Raw genomic sequence first — 13,197 nt, 5'->3', positions numbered from 1 at the left:
GTGTGTGCTGCAGTGCTGATATCAGGTGGCATTAGAGCTGCACCTTTTTTTCTTTTCTTTTTTTTTTTTTAAAGAAAAGCCAGAAAAAAGTATCTATAAACTTACATTCTAAAAATAAAATTTAGAAGAATGTTACTAAGGTTACAAAGTTGAGTACTCAAAAGTTAGGAAATGCCAGAATTAAGTTTGTCCATGCATATGTATCACAATAGTCTTTAATTACATGTCAAATACTATTTTATCTACAGGACACCTGCCTCTCTGAGCACACAGAGACTGAATCAGGGCTGTGTAGTGAACAGGGTTGACTGTCAGGACTCAGCATCATTTGTTGCAAAGTTGGAAGATATGTCTTGAATGAGGCAGGAGACTTTGGGAAGAGGAGAGGTGGAAATATGGTTAAGGCAGATGAATGCCATACAGAAGAACTGGTTTCTATTCCTGACCCCACCACAGGCTTACTATGTGAAGATGGCAAGTCACTGATACCAAAATTTTGTGATGTGGCCACTAATTTTATTCTCATTTTTAGGGTCCCCAACTTAAGACACATAAGGCCTGGTTTTTTGAAGTACTGAAACCTCACAATTTCAACTAAAATCAATAGCAAATGTAGATGTTCATCTCAGGCAGTAAGGTCTGGAGGAAATAAGCACAGGGTTGGGAGCCAGAAGGCCTACTGTTCTAAACTGGACTCTTCCATTGACTCATCGTGTAACTTTGGGCAAGTCACTTTGCCTTTCTGTTTCAGTTTTCCCCATATGTAAAACAAGTTAACACATATTTCCCTACCTCCTACAGCTACTTGCAAGAACTAACTGTATGTTCAGAGTACTGTGTAGACCAGGGGTAGGCAACCTATGGCACGGGTGCCGAAGGTGGCACGCGAGCTGATTTTCAGTGGCACTCATACTTCCTGGGTCCTGGCCACTGGTCCAGGGGGCTCTGCATCTTAATTTAATTTTAAAAACCTTATTTACTTTACATACAACAATAGTTTAGTTCTATATTAAAGACTTGTACAAAGAGACCTTCTAAAAACGTTAAAATGTATTACTGGCACGCGAAACCTTAAATTAGAGTGAATAAATGAAGACTTGGCACAGCACTTTTGAAAGGTTGCCGACCCCTGGTGTAGACATTGAAGTACAATAAAAAAAAATGCCATGTACTGTACTCTGAAAAATCAGACTGTCTCTCAAGCTGTGTGCTCAATCATTGAGATACCCAAGATTAATGGAGAATTTTGCAAATTTTGGCCTTAATCTTTCTGTGCATCAATTTCCAATCTGTGAAAAAGTTTCAGATCTCTGGGTGCTAGGAGAATAACTTCACTGTTTGTTAGGCTCAGATACTATAACTCCCTATTAAGTGCAAGGTTTGGATGGTGTGCAGCACCATGCAAAGTAACCTGTGTGGCCACACACTGAAAAGAATATGAACCAATTTTGAACTGCTGCATCCTTCCCAAATCACTTCCTCTGAATGAGGCATACGTCCTGTGGAAAAAATACCATGTGATCATGTAATTTCATTATCAACATCTTAGGATAGAATGTAAGGGGAAAGGCTGTCTTTAAAACACACTGATCCCAAATCACATCTTTCCCCTAGTCACAACACTGATTATTTTCCATCATTTTCCATTAGGAGCACCTTTAAACACAGACATGTAACTTGGGAATTGTACACTGTCCCATTGTATACTTCCTAAACAACTATCATTGAGCTTTCCTCTGTGAGCTCCCTAAGCAACAGATCCCAGGTGTAACTATACAACCTTAACATTGCATTAACATGTGTGCAATTTAATTAAGTTATCTATAACAGAAATAACAGCAGTCCAGAGAAAGGCAATGAATACATGAAAATAACTCCACATCAGATTAAGGGTAAAATCTGAGTGTCCAAAAATTAGGCTCACAATCCTATATTCAGGCACCAAAATAAAAGTGGCCTCATTTTTAGAGTTGCTGAACAGTCAGAGCTCAAGCAAGTCAACAGAAACTAGAAGTCTCAGTGCCTTTGGGGAAAGGGGGGATGGAGGGGGAGACTCAAGGCAGGCTTTACTTATATGCCTAAACATGGATTTTGGAGCCTAACATTTAAGCATGGAGGACTGAAAATGTTCGCCTAAACCTACATAATACTTTAGAAATCAGACAAATATGAGTTGAGATTATAAAGGTGTATAAAAGGAATAATGCAGAGGAGGTAGGTCAAAAACTTCCATACACCCTTTTTCATAATAATAGAATAAGAGACAAATAAAATTGAAGAGCAACAATGTAAAACAGATACAAGGAAATATTTTTCACACAACACAATTAGCTTTTGGAACTCTATCACAAGATGTTATTGAGGCCAAAAACTTAAAAAGTTATAATCCTTTAAAAAGGATCAGAAATTAACAAATACACCTCTACCCAGATATAATGCTGTCCTCGGGAGCAAAAAAATCTTACCGCATTATAGATGAAACCACGTTATATCGAACTTGCATTGATCCGCTGGAGTGTGCAGCCCCGCCCCCCCGGAGCACTGCTTTACCGCATTATATCCGAATTCATGTTATATCGGGTCGCGTTATATCGGGGTAAAGGTGTAGCATCTTAAATTACATTAGACAGGACAAAACTATCTATAATTACAAACCCTTATGCTTCAGGCAATAGTCCAACCGCAAACCCCAGGCAGTTAAAAAGAAACTTCTATCATAGGCAGGTTATTCCAATGTGGGGTTTCTTGCACCTTCCCAGAAGCATCCAGAACTGGCCCCTCAAACAGGATACTGAGATAGATTGATCAGTGGTCTGATCTAACATGGCAATTTATGTTCCTAAATGCACAAAGCTACATTAATCCAATCATTGGGCTGCAACAGGTAAGTAAACATTTAAAAAAGAAAAAAAATCAAAAGTTTGCCATATACATATATCTTTTTCTCCCTACACCAACAAAAAAATGGGTTCTTTGGCTAAACATGACATTATCTTATATTTTTACTTTCTATTTTCATTACAAAAGCAGTAGTTAAACTGATAATAAAGTGTTTTAAAAATATAAAGTCACTTAGAAGTAGCATTTATCTCTAAGTTATGTAGAAGAGAGAATGATTTCAAAATATAGTACTTCAATCTTGTGAACTAAAGATTAAACTTGTTACTTCATGTACCAATGTCTTGGAATAAATGGATGGTGAATAGTAGAAAACCAGAATGTTCTTAGATGTATAGATGCTCTGTTTAACTCTGTGGTAATAGTTACCTGAATTGGGAAACAGGTATTGTTCTTTTAACTGAACCTAACTGTTCAGTTATGGTATAAGCGGCTGGTGATAAAATATAACATTTCCCCTTCAAATGAAAGCAAGCTTTTCTCATTTTAGTAACTTTTTATCTTTACCATTAAGGAAATATTTTTTTAAAACATGTTTAGCTTGCTGTAAATGAGAACAACTGGGCACAATGCAAATTAAGTGACAGGACAGTAGATGTTATTTTAGGTGTATTATACTCAGACTTCTATGGTGAAGCAATCTACAATCATAAATATTTCCTTGTATCTGTTGTTAAATACAAAGTAGCCCCTTGCACAAGAAATGCTTATACCCTGTGTCCCCATAGGGACGAGCAATTAAAAAAAAATTTATATTGGTAATGGCACCAGCCACTACAGTTAAGGTGGCTGAGCATTTCTATTCCAACAGTCTGTTTTTATATGTACAATACATTCCACACAAGCAACAGAGTGTCCTGTGGCACCTTTAAGACTAACAGAAGTATTGGGAGCATAAGCTTTCGTGGGTAAGAACCTCACTTCTTCAGATGCAAGTAATGGAAATTTCCAGGGGCAGGTATAAATCAGTATGGAGATAACAAGGTTAGTTCAATCAGGGAGGGTGAGGTGCTCTGCTAGCAGTTGAGGTGTGAACACCAAGGGAGGAGAAACTGCTTCTGTAGTTGGATAGCCATTCACAGTCTTTGTTTAATCCTGATCTGGTGGCGTCAAATTTGCAAATGAACTGGAGCTCAGCAGTTTTTCTTTGGAGTCTGGTCCTGAAGTTTTTTTGCTGTAAGATGGCTACCTTTACATCTGCTATTGTGTGGCCAGGGAGGTTAAAGTGTTCTCCTACAGGTTTTTGTAGAACACTTCAACCCTATACTGAAAATCCACCGACCGCTACGCCTACCTTCATGCCTCCAGCTCCACCCCGGACACACCACACGATCCATCATCTACAGCCAAGCGCTGAGGTACAACCGCATCTGCTCCAACCCCTCAGACAGAGACCAACACCTACAAGATCTTCACCAAGCATTCTCAAAACTACGATACCCACACAAGGAATTAAAGAAACAAATCAACAGAGCCAGACGTGTACCCAGAAACCTCCTGCTACAAGACAGGCCCAAAAAAGAAACCAACAGAACTCCACTGGCCATCACCTACAGTCCTCAGCTTAAACCTCTCCAACGCATCATCAGCGATCTACAACCCATCCTGGACAATGATCCCTCACTTTCACAGACCTTGGGAGGCAGGCCAGTCCTTGCCCACAGACAACCCGCCAACCTTAAGCATATTCTCACCAGCACACCGCATCCTAACAACTCTAACTCAGGAACCAACCCATGCAACAAAACTCGATGCCAACTCTGCCCACATATCTACACCAGAAACACCATCACAGGACCTAACCAGATCAGCTACAACATCACCAGCTCATTTACCTACACGTCCACCAATGTTATATATGCCATCATGTGCCAGCAATGCCCCTCTGCTATGTACATTGGCCAAACTGGACAGTCACTACGCAAGAGGATAAATGGACACAAGTCAGATATCAGGAATGGCAATATACAAAAACCTGTAGGAGAACACTTCAACCTCCCTGGCCACACAATAGCAGATGTAAAGGTAGCCATCTTACAGCAAAAAAACTTCAGGACCAGACTCCAAAGAGAAACTGCTGAGCTCCAGTTCATTTGCAAATTTGACACCATCAGAACAGGATTAAACAAAGACTGTGAATGGCTATCCAACTACAGAAGCAGTTTCTCCTCCCTTGGTGTTCACACCTCAACTGCTAGCAGAGCACCTCACCCTCCCTGATTGAACTAACCTCGTTATCTCCATACTGATTTATACCTGCCTCTGGAAATTTCCATTACTTGCATCTGAAGAAATGAGGTTCTTACCCACGAAAGCTTATGCTCCCAATACTTCTGTTAGTCTTAAAGGTGCCACAGGACCCTCTGTTGCTTTTTACAGATTCAGACTAACACGGCTACCCCTCTGATACTTGATTCCACACAAGGACTTTCACTAAGCTCAAAGTGTAAGAAAGGCCATGCTATGAACATGAGTGTGGCTACTTTAGCTTCACAGGGTATTGAAGGTTTGTAAGCTAAGGAAGGGGAAAAGAGAATGAAAGAGGATTCATGCAGACACTAAGGTGCAAAGGGATACTGTGCAAAACACACAGGTTGGAATGCTGCTCTACAGATCCTATGTGGACAGGACAGAAGCTCTCTCCAAAGCACCACCCTAAAACATTATCAGTGGTTTCTATCCACACTTGCAGGTAAAGAAATTTAGACGTGCTATTGCCAAAGTTCTGCAAATCAGCAGACCTTCAAATACACTAGCATGCAAACTTTTTTGTTTTATTTGAGTGTTTTTTTTAAATATGTATTAATTCCCCGCCAAAAAAAAAACCAAAAACGTACATTAGGAGAATGATACGGTTGAATGAAAAAGCAGTCAAGTCAGGAAATTCTGACTGTAAACTCTTTGGGACAGGGATTGCATTTATGCTGTGTTTTATGCACCACCCAATATGATGGGAGCCATATCCTGACGGAAGTTTCTAAGCACTATAGTAAGACAAAATAAAACAACATTAATGCATACACGGGGAAGTAATTATGATAGAGTTTTCATATATAGTCATTATGTCTCAAACAATACAATATTATACATTTTACCTTCAACCTTGTCCACACACGTAGCATTTGTAATACCATGTATCCCAGACACTGTTTGTCATATAAATGACTTTCATGAATACATACAATAAACCAAACTTATAAAACATATTGCATATTAAGTATACAGAGTAACAGTAAAAGTCTGCTGACATATATAGGCCATCCAACAATGAAATTATATTAACTTTGTAATCAACTGACTCCCTGCTATATTGCACCTGAAAAAGTTTGTGATACTAGCTAAAAAAAAAAAAGAGTGTAATACCCCATTGCAGATTCAGGGCTCTATCTTGCAAACACTTACATACAGCAACCAGTCCCACTGCTTTTAAATGTGACCACTTGCATGTATGTAAATATCTGCAGTATCAGGCCCTAACTTCTTAAAATGCATACCATAAAAAAGAGTGCTTATATAAAAAGTTTAAACTTGTAAAATTATATTGAACCTTTATTACAAAGAAGTTAGTATATATAAGAAAGAAAAAACTACAAGATGCTATACCTATGCATCTGCGGTTCTAGAAAAAAATTTATATTATGTTGTATTATTCCAGAAACTGATGTGAAGAATTACACATATGGATAAGTGAATTCTCAAATGTTACATCTGATTAGCACCTCCCATAACATTATCAAAGTTATCAGCATATTTCAGATGTCCAGGGTAAGTTTTCCTGTTTGTCAGTATACCATCAAATGTGTTTTTAGTTGCTAATCAGAATTTCCAATAATAAAGAAGCCATAATCAACAAAACAGCCAATGAATTTCTACCACCATCACTGGATTATTTAAAAAAAAGTAAATGAAACCATTTAACACACAAATGACTGTAATCGGATTTGTATCCAACATGTATTTTGTAGTTCAGCCCTGTAAAACAACTTATATAAAAACCAAGTATCACGCATACATTATACAAAAATATAATTGGGTTCAAAAAGTTCACGGAGGATAAGTCCATCAATGGCTATTAGTCAAAATGGTCAGGGATGCACCCCACGCTGTGGGTGTCCCTAAAATCTCGGACTGCTAGAAGCTTGGACTGGACAACAAGGGATGGATTACTCAATAATTGCCCTGTTCTGTTCATTCCCTCTGAAGCATCTGACACTGGCCACTTTCCGAAGACAGGATACAGGGCTAGATGGACCACTGATTTGACCCAGAATGGCCATTCTTATGTTATGCTATTGTAACTATTTGTTTAGGTGTCATGACAAAATTTGTTGTGATAACCAGACAGACAAAACAGGGTTCTGCATGAGAAAGAGTCCATGTGTTCAAGACAATGGAAAAAAATGGGCAAGTACTTAACACTTGTCTTGCCTGCCAGACAGCAGTTTTCTTCTCTTTACCATATTACTTCAGTTTGAATGGTGGTTCTCTATCTCTTTGGTCTCAGATGCTACCAATCAGCTTCCTCTACAAGGGAAATGAATGTGCATAGTTCTGATTGACTCCTCAGCAACAGACCCTGCTATCAGAATAAACTAGAGGGTGTCTGTAGTTTACTTTGCTCTCTGAAAGACATGTGGAAACTTGTACACATGCACTGAACAGGTTTAATAATAAACAATCAATTTTAACTACAGTAGAACCTCAGAGTTATGAACACCTCTGGAATGGAGGTTGTTCATAACTCTGAACAAAATATTCTGGCTGTTCTTTCAAAAGGTTACAACTGAACGTTGACTCAGTACAGCTTTGAATCTTTACTATGCCGAAGAAAAATGCTGCCCCCCCCCCTTTTTTTAGTAGTTTACGTTTAACACATTATTACCTTTAGGTTTTTTTTTGGGGGGGGGGGGGTCTCTGCTGGTGCCTGATTGTGTAATTCCAGTTCCAAATGAGGTGTGTGGTTGGCTGATCAGTTCGTAACTCTGATATTTGTAACTCTGAGGTTCTACTATACTTACATTTGAACTCAGGATACCACACTCAAGGAAAGGACAAATCAGTCACTTAAAAATATTTGTTCATATAATTTTTAAAGCTTACCATGGGTTGGCTGCATTAATTCATATAAAAATGTGTTTAAACATTAACACCATTAGTATAAATTAAGATGTTGAAAATCTGATAATTTTTGCTATTTCAATTTATCCAGTCATTCACTTGAATAGATTATTTCTAGGCATCTCAACTAAAATGTGCAGAAAAGTAATGCCCTCGTGCATCAATTTGTAGATTTTTCAAACTGTTACCTCAAAGTAACAACAAATCTGATGATTAAATATTCTTTCTTTGGGGATGGGGAAACATTTCACTTTAAGGGTACATTAATTAGCCTAGTCCAGGTGTGAGCATCCCCATTGCAAAACCAGACCCATTTTACTGTGTCCTCCCCATTTCTGCACTCGTCAGTGTTTGTGGCAGGGGGAGGGGGACATATCTCATGGCTCTTAATAGTTACTGTGAAATGCTCAGGGAGATTAGAGAGGCTCAATAATAAGGAGGGATTTCAACTATCCCCATATTGATTGGGTACGTCATCTCAGAACGGGATGCAGAGATAAAGTTTCTTGACACCTTAAATGACTGCTTCTTGGAGCAGCTAGTCCTGGAACCCACAAGAGGAGAGACAATTCTTGATTTAGTCCTAAGTGGAGCACAGGATCTGATCCAAGAGGTGAATATAGCTGGACCGCTTTGTAATAGTGGCCATAATATTATTAAATTTAACAACCCTATGGCTGGGAAAACACCACAGCAGCCCACCATTGTGGCATTTAATTTCAGAAAGGGGGACTACACAAAAATGAGGAAGTTAGTTAAACAGAAATTAAAAGGTACCATGCCAAAAGTGAAATCTCTGCAAGCTGCATGGAAACTTTTTAAAGACACCATAATACAGGCTCAACTTAAACGCATACCCCAAATTTAAAAACATTGTTAAGAGAATCAAAGAAGTGCCACAGTGGCTAAACAACAAAGTAAAAGATGCAGTGAGAGACAAAAAAGGCATCTTTTAAAAAGTGGAAGTTAAATCCTAGTGAGGAAAATAGACAGAAGCATAAACTCTGGCAAATTAAGTATAAAAATATAATTAGGAAGCCCAAAAAAGAATTTGAAGAACAGCTAGCCAAAGACTCAAAAAGTAATAGCAAAAAAAAAAAAAAAAATTTAAGTATATCAGAAGCAGGAAGCCTGCTAAACAACCAGCGGGGCCACTGTACGATCAAGACGCTAAAGGAGCACTCAAGGATAAGCCCACTGCGGAGAAACAAAATTAAATCTTTGTATCTGTCTTCATGGCTGAAGATGTGAGGGAGATTCCCAAACCTGAGCCATTCTTTTTAGGTGACAAATCTGAAGAACTGTCCCAGATCGAAGTGTCAGAGGAGGTTTTGGAACAAACTGATAAACTAAATAGGGGATTCCCAATTTTTTGTATTGGTGACCCCTTTCACACCTCAAACCTATGAGTGCGACCTCCCCTTACAAATTAAAAACACTTTTTTTATATTTAACGCTATTATAAATGCTGGAGGCAAAGCAGAGTTTGGGGGTGGAGGCTGACCGCTCGCAACCCCCCCCGTGTAATAAACTTGCAACCCCTGAGGGGTCGCGACCCCCAGTTTGAGAACCCCTGAACTAAACAGTAATAAGTCACCAGGACCAGATGGTATTTCACCCAAGAGTTCTGAAGGAACTCAAACGTGAAATTTCAGAACTACTAATTGTGGTTTGTAACCTATCATTTAAATCAGCTTCTGTACCAAAATGACTGGAGGATAGCTAATGTGACGCCAATTTTTAAAAAGGACTCCAGAGGTGATCCCGGCAATTACAGGCTGGTAAGCCTGCCTTCAGTACTGAGCAAACTGGTTGAAACTATAGTAAAGAACAGAACTGTCAGACACATAGATTAACATAATTTGTTGGGGATGAGTCAACATGATTTTTGTAAAAGGAAATCTCGCTTTACCATCTACTAGAATTCTTTGAAGGGGGTCAACAAGCATGTGGATAAGAGGGATCCAGGGGATATAATGTACTTAGATTTTCAGAAAGCCTTTAACAAGGGCCCTCACCAAAGGGTACGTCTTCACTACCCGCCGTATCGGCGGGTATCAATCGATTTATCGCATCTCGTTAAGACGCGATATATCGATCCCCAAACGTGCTCACCGTCGACTCCGGAACTCCACCAGAGCGAGCAGCAGTAGCGCAGTCGATGGGGGAGCCGCGGCCGTCGATCCCGCGCCGTGTGGGCCCCAGGTAATTTGATCCAAGATACTTCGACTTCAGCTACGTTATTCGCGTAGCTGAAGTTGCGTACCTTGGATCGATCCCCCCCCCCAGTGTAGACCAGGCCCAAAGACTTTTAAGCAAAGTAAGCTATCATGGGATAAGAAGGAAGGTCCTCTCGTGGATTGGTAACTGGTTAAAATATAGGAAACAGAGGGTAGGAATAAAGGGTCAGTTTTCAGAATGGAGAGAGGAAAATAGTGCTATCCCCCAGCCGTCTGTACTGGGACCGGTCCTATTCAACAGATTCATAAATTATCTGGGAAAAGGGATAAACAGTGAGGTGACAAAATTTGCAGATGATACAAAACTACTCAAGATAGTTAAGTCCCAAGCAGACTGTGAAGATCTACAAAAGGATCTCACAAAACTGGGTGACTGGGCAACGAAATGGCAGATGAAATTCAATGTTGATAAATGCAAAATAATGCACATTGGAAAACATAATCCCAACTATACATATAAAATGATGGGGTCTAAATTAGCTATTACCACTCAAGAAAGATCTTGGAGTCATTGTGGCTAGTTCTCTGAAAACATCCACTCAATGTGCAGCAGCAGTCAAAAAAGCAAACAATGTTGGGAATCATTAAGAAAAGGATAGATAATAAGCCAAAAAATATAAATATTGCCTCAATATAAATCCAAGGTAGGCCCACATCTTGAATACTGCGTGCAGATGTGGTCAACCCATCTGAAAGAGAGATATTTTGGAACTGGAAAAGGTACAGAAAACAGCGACAAAAATTATTAGGGGCATGGAACAGCTTCCGTATGAGGAGAGATTAATAAGACTGGGACTTTTCAGCTTGGAAAAGAGACGACTAAGGAGGGATATGATAGAAGTCTATAAAATCATGACTGGTGTGGAGAAAGTAAAGAAGGAAGTCTTATTTACTCCTTCTCATAACACACAAGCTAGGGGTCACTAACAAAAGTAATAGGCAGCAGGTTTAAAACAAACAAAAGGAAGTATTTTTTCATGATGCACAGTTAATCTGTGGAACTCCTTGCCAGTGGATGTTGTGAAGGCCAAGACTATAATATACTTTAAAAAAGAACTAGATAAGTTCATGGAGGATAGATCCATCAATGGCTATTAGCCTGGATGGGCAGGGATGGTGTCCCTAGCCTCTGTTTGCCAGAAACTGAGAATGAGCAACAGTGGATGGATCACTTGATGATTACCTGTTCTGTTCATTCCCTTTGAGGCACCTGGCATTGGCCACTGTCGGAACACAGGGTACTGCGATAAATGGACCTTTGGTCTAACCTAGTACGGCTATTCATATGTTCTCTTTGGGCTAAGGTTAACGATGATTCTTTCACAGTCAATTGTGAGAGAACTTGTTTGGCCTTCATGGGGAATTATGGGAAGCCTATCAGCACTTGCGCAATTTAGCCTCCATCCTCACTGCAAAGTGGACAGGTTCCAGCCTAAGGCTAAAGCAGCGCTTAAGCTTAAACCTCCTCCAAGCAACGATATGTAGACGGGAGGTTGGGTTAAAACACAAGTGAACTCTGCAGTGAAGACTTACTGAAAGTATTGAAATATGCCTGTAATAGGAAAAGAAGTTATAAGCTGGTAAATTTTGTAAGCTGTGCTCGGGAGAGATGGAGGATCATAAAGAAAATAGAATTAAATCTTTCATCCCTAAAAGAGAAAAGATGATCCAAATAGGTTAGATTTAGAGACTACTAGCGAACTGTTACATGAGAGCATGTTGTACAGTTGATAATAAAGCCATTCAAGCTTTTATGGGGATGACTTGTCTCCCTCACCACCTTGGGAAAAAGTGTTAATGTATTTTTAGATTGCACTTATATTCTCACTGAACAGTATAGTTAGTTTTTTCTAAAGAGTGTCCAGATCATGTTGCAAATTGTTCCATGTAATTTTTTTAAATGGCCAGTACAATATATACTAGAGAGAATTCCTCTCTCATTCCGATAACAAATGAAAAAGAATATATTCCTCTTAACAGAATTACCTGTTTCCTTATTTTCGCACAGATTTACAACAACAAAAATACACACCACATAATTAGGAAAGCTTTCAATAGGAAAATGGACATTCTTGCAGCAAAACACACCACAGTATATATATATAAAAAAATAAATCAAAAGGTTTGGATATGTAAAGTCTATTTAGATGAATTTATGACACAACCAAAGTCAGTCAAAAGTTAAGATTGCCTTAATACACTCATACTCAAGAAGCAAAACAGGTGTAATACTGCTCATTTTTAAAGTGATTTATAAACCCAACCCATTTTAATCAAGTGTGTAGAGAAAAGTAATTATGATAGGTCTATAAAAATAAGTTATTCCACAATAACAGTATTCATTTGAAAAAGTTCAGAGTCTCAGAAGTGTTACAAGTTTCCCAGAATTCGCACAAAATAGAAAGATACCAAAAGCATTTAGGGTCTCATTATGGAGAAATAATTTTCCAAACGGTCATCTTTTAAAAATCTGTGTCATTTAAGTTATACAAAGGCTAAAAACCCACTGAAACTGCACTAATATGTTAAATTGTTTGTAAATCCAATTTTCAATAGCTGCTTTCAAGTTTGAGCCCTTATGTGCCTACTTTCAGGTAAAGACAGACCATAACAGTTATGAACACCTCAAAATAAGAGCTTTTAAAAGGAAAATTCAGTCACACTATAGCACCATTTAATAGAGAAGCATTTGTGTTTTAGCTCACTACCCAGGTTCTTCTATTAAGAGAAATGTAGCTATAAAGCCCTGTCTTGACAGATAAAAAGTATGTTTTCCAGTTAAGTTAGCTGAACATGATTGAAAAGCCACGCTGAACATGAAGCTGTTTAGGTAGAATGCTACAACAGAACCAGTTAGCAATTTCAAATGTGTTAGCCTGCATCTTAAAGAGTATAAGGAGAGCTTTTCAATCTTGTTACTCTAACTCAGGGGGTCAGCAAC

The 13,197-nt window shown here is 38.8% G+C and overlaps 2 protein-coding genes across 6 annotated transcripts in view; both read right to left on the bottom strand.

Moving 5' to 3' along the window:
• The window catches only part of DYRK1A (dual specificity tyrosine phosphorylation regulated kinase 1A), a 136,158-nt gene that overhangs the window by 118,354 nt on the left and 4,607 nt on the right, over positions 1 to 13,197 (bottom strand). The gene's annotated exons all lie outside the window — the stretch shown is intronic.
• Positions 1 to 13,197, bottom strand: part of LOC135982663 (serine/arginine repetitive matrix protein 1-like) — a 31,047-nt gene that overhangs the window by 15,681 nt on the left and 2,169 nt on the right. For both annotated transcript variants that reach the window (XM_065590512.1, XM_065590519.1), the window contains exon 2: positions 1 to 13,197. This exon is cut by the window's left edge and continues 15,681 nt beyond it. The gene's annotated coding sequence lies outside the window, so the exon portion shown is untranslated.

Source organism: Chrysemys picta, chromosome 1 (assembly GCF_011386835.1).
Source record: "Chrysemys picta bellii isolate R12L10 chromosome 1, ASM1138683v2, whole genome shotgun sequence".
NCBI classification, from domain to species: domain Eukaryota; kingdom Metazoa; phylum Chordata; order Testudines; family Emydidae; genus Chrysemys; species Chrysemys picta.
Note: the sequence above shows the minus strand (reverse complement) of the source record. Positions and strands in the feature narration are given on the sequence as shown.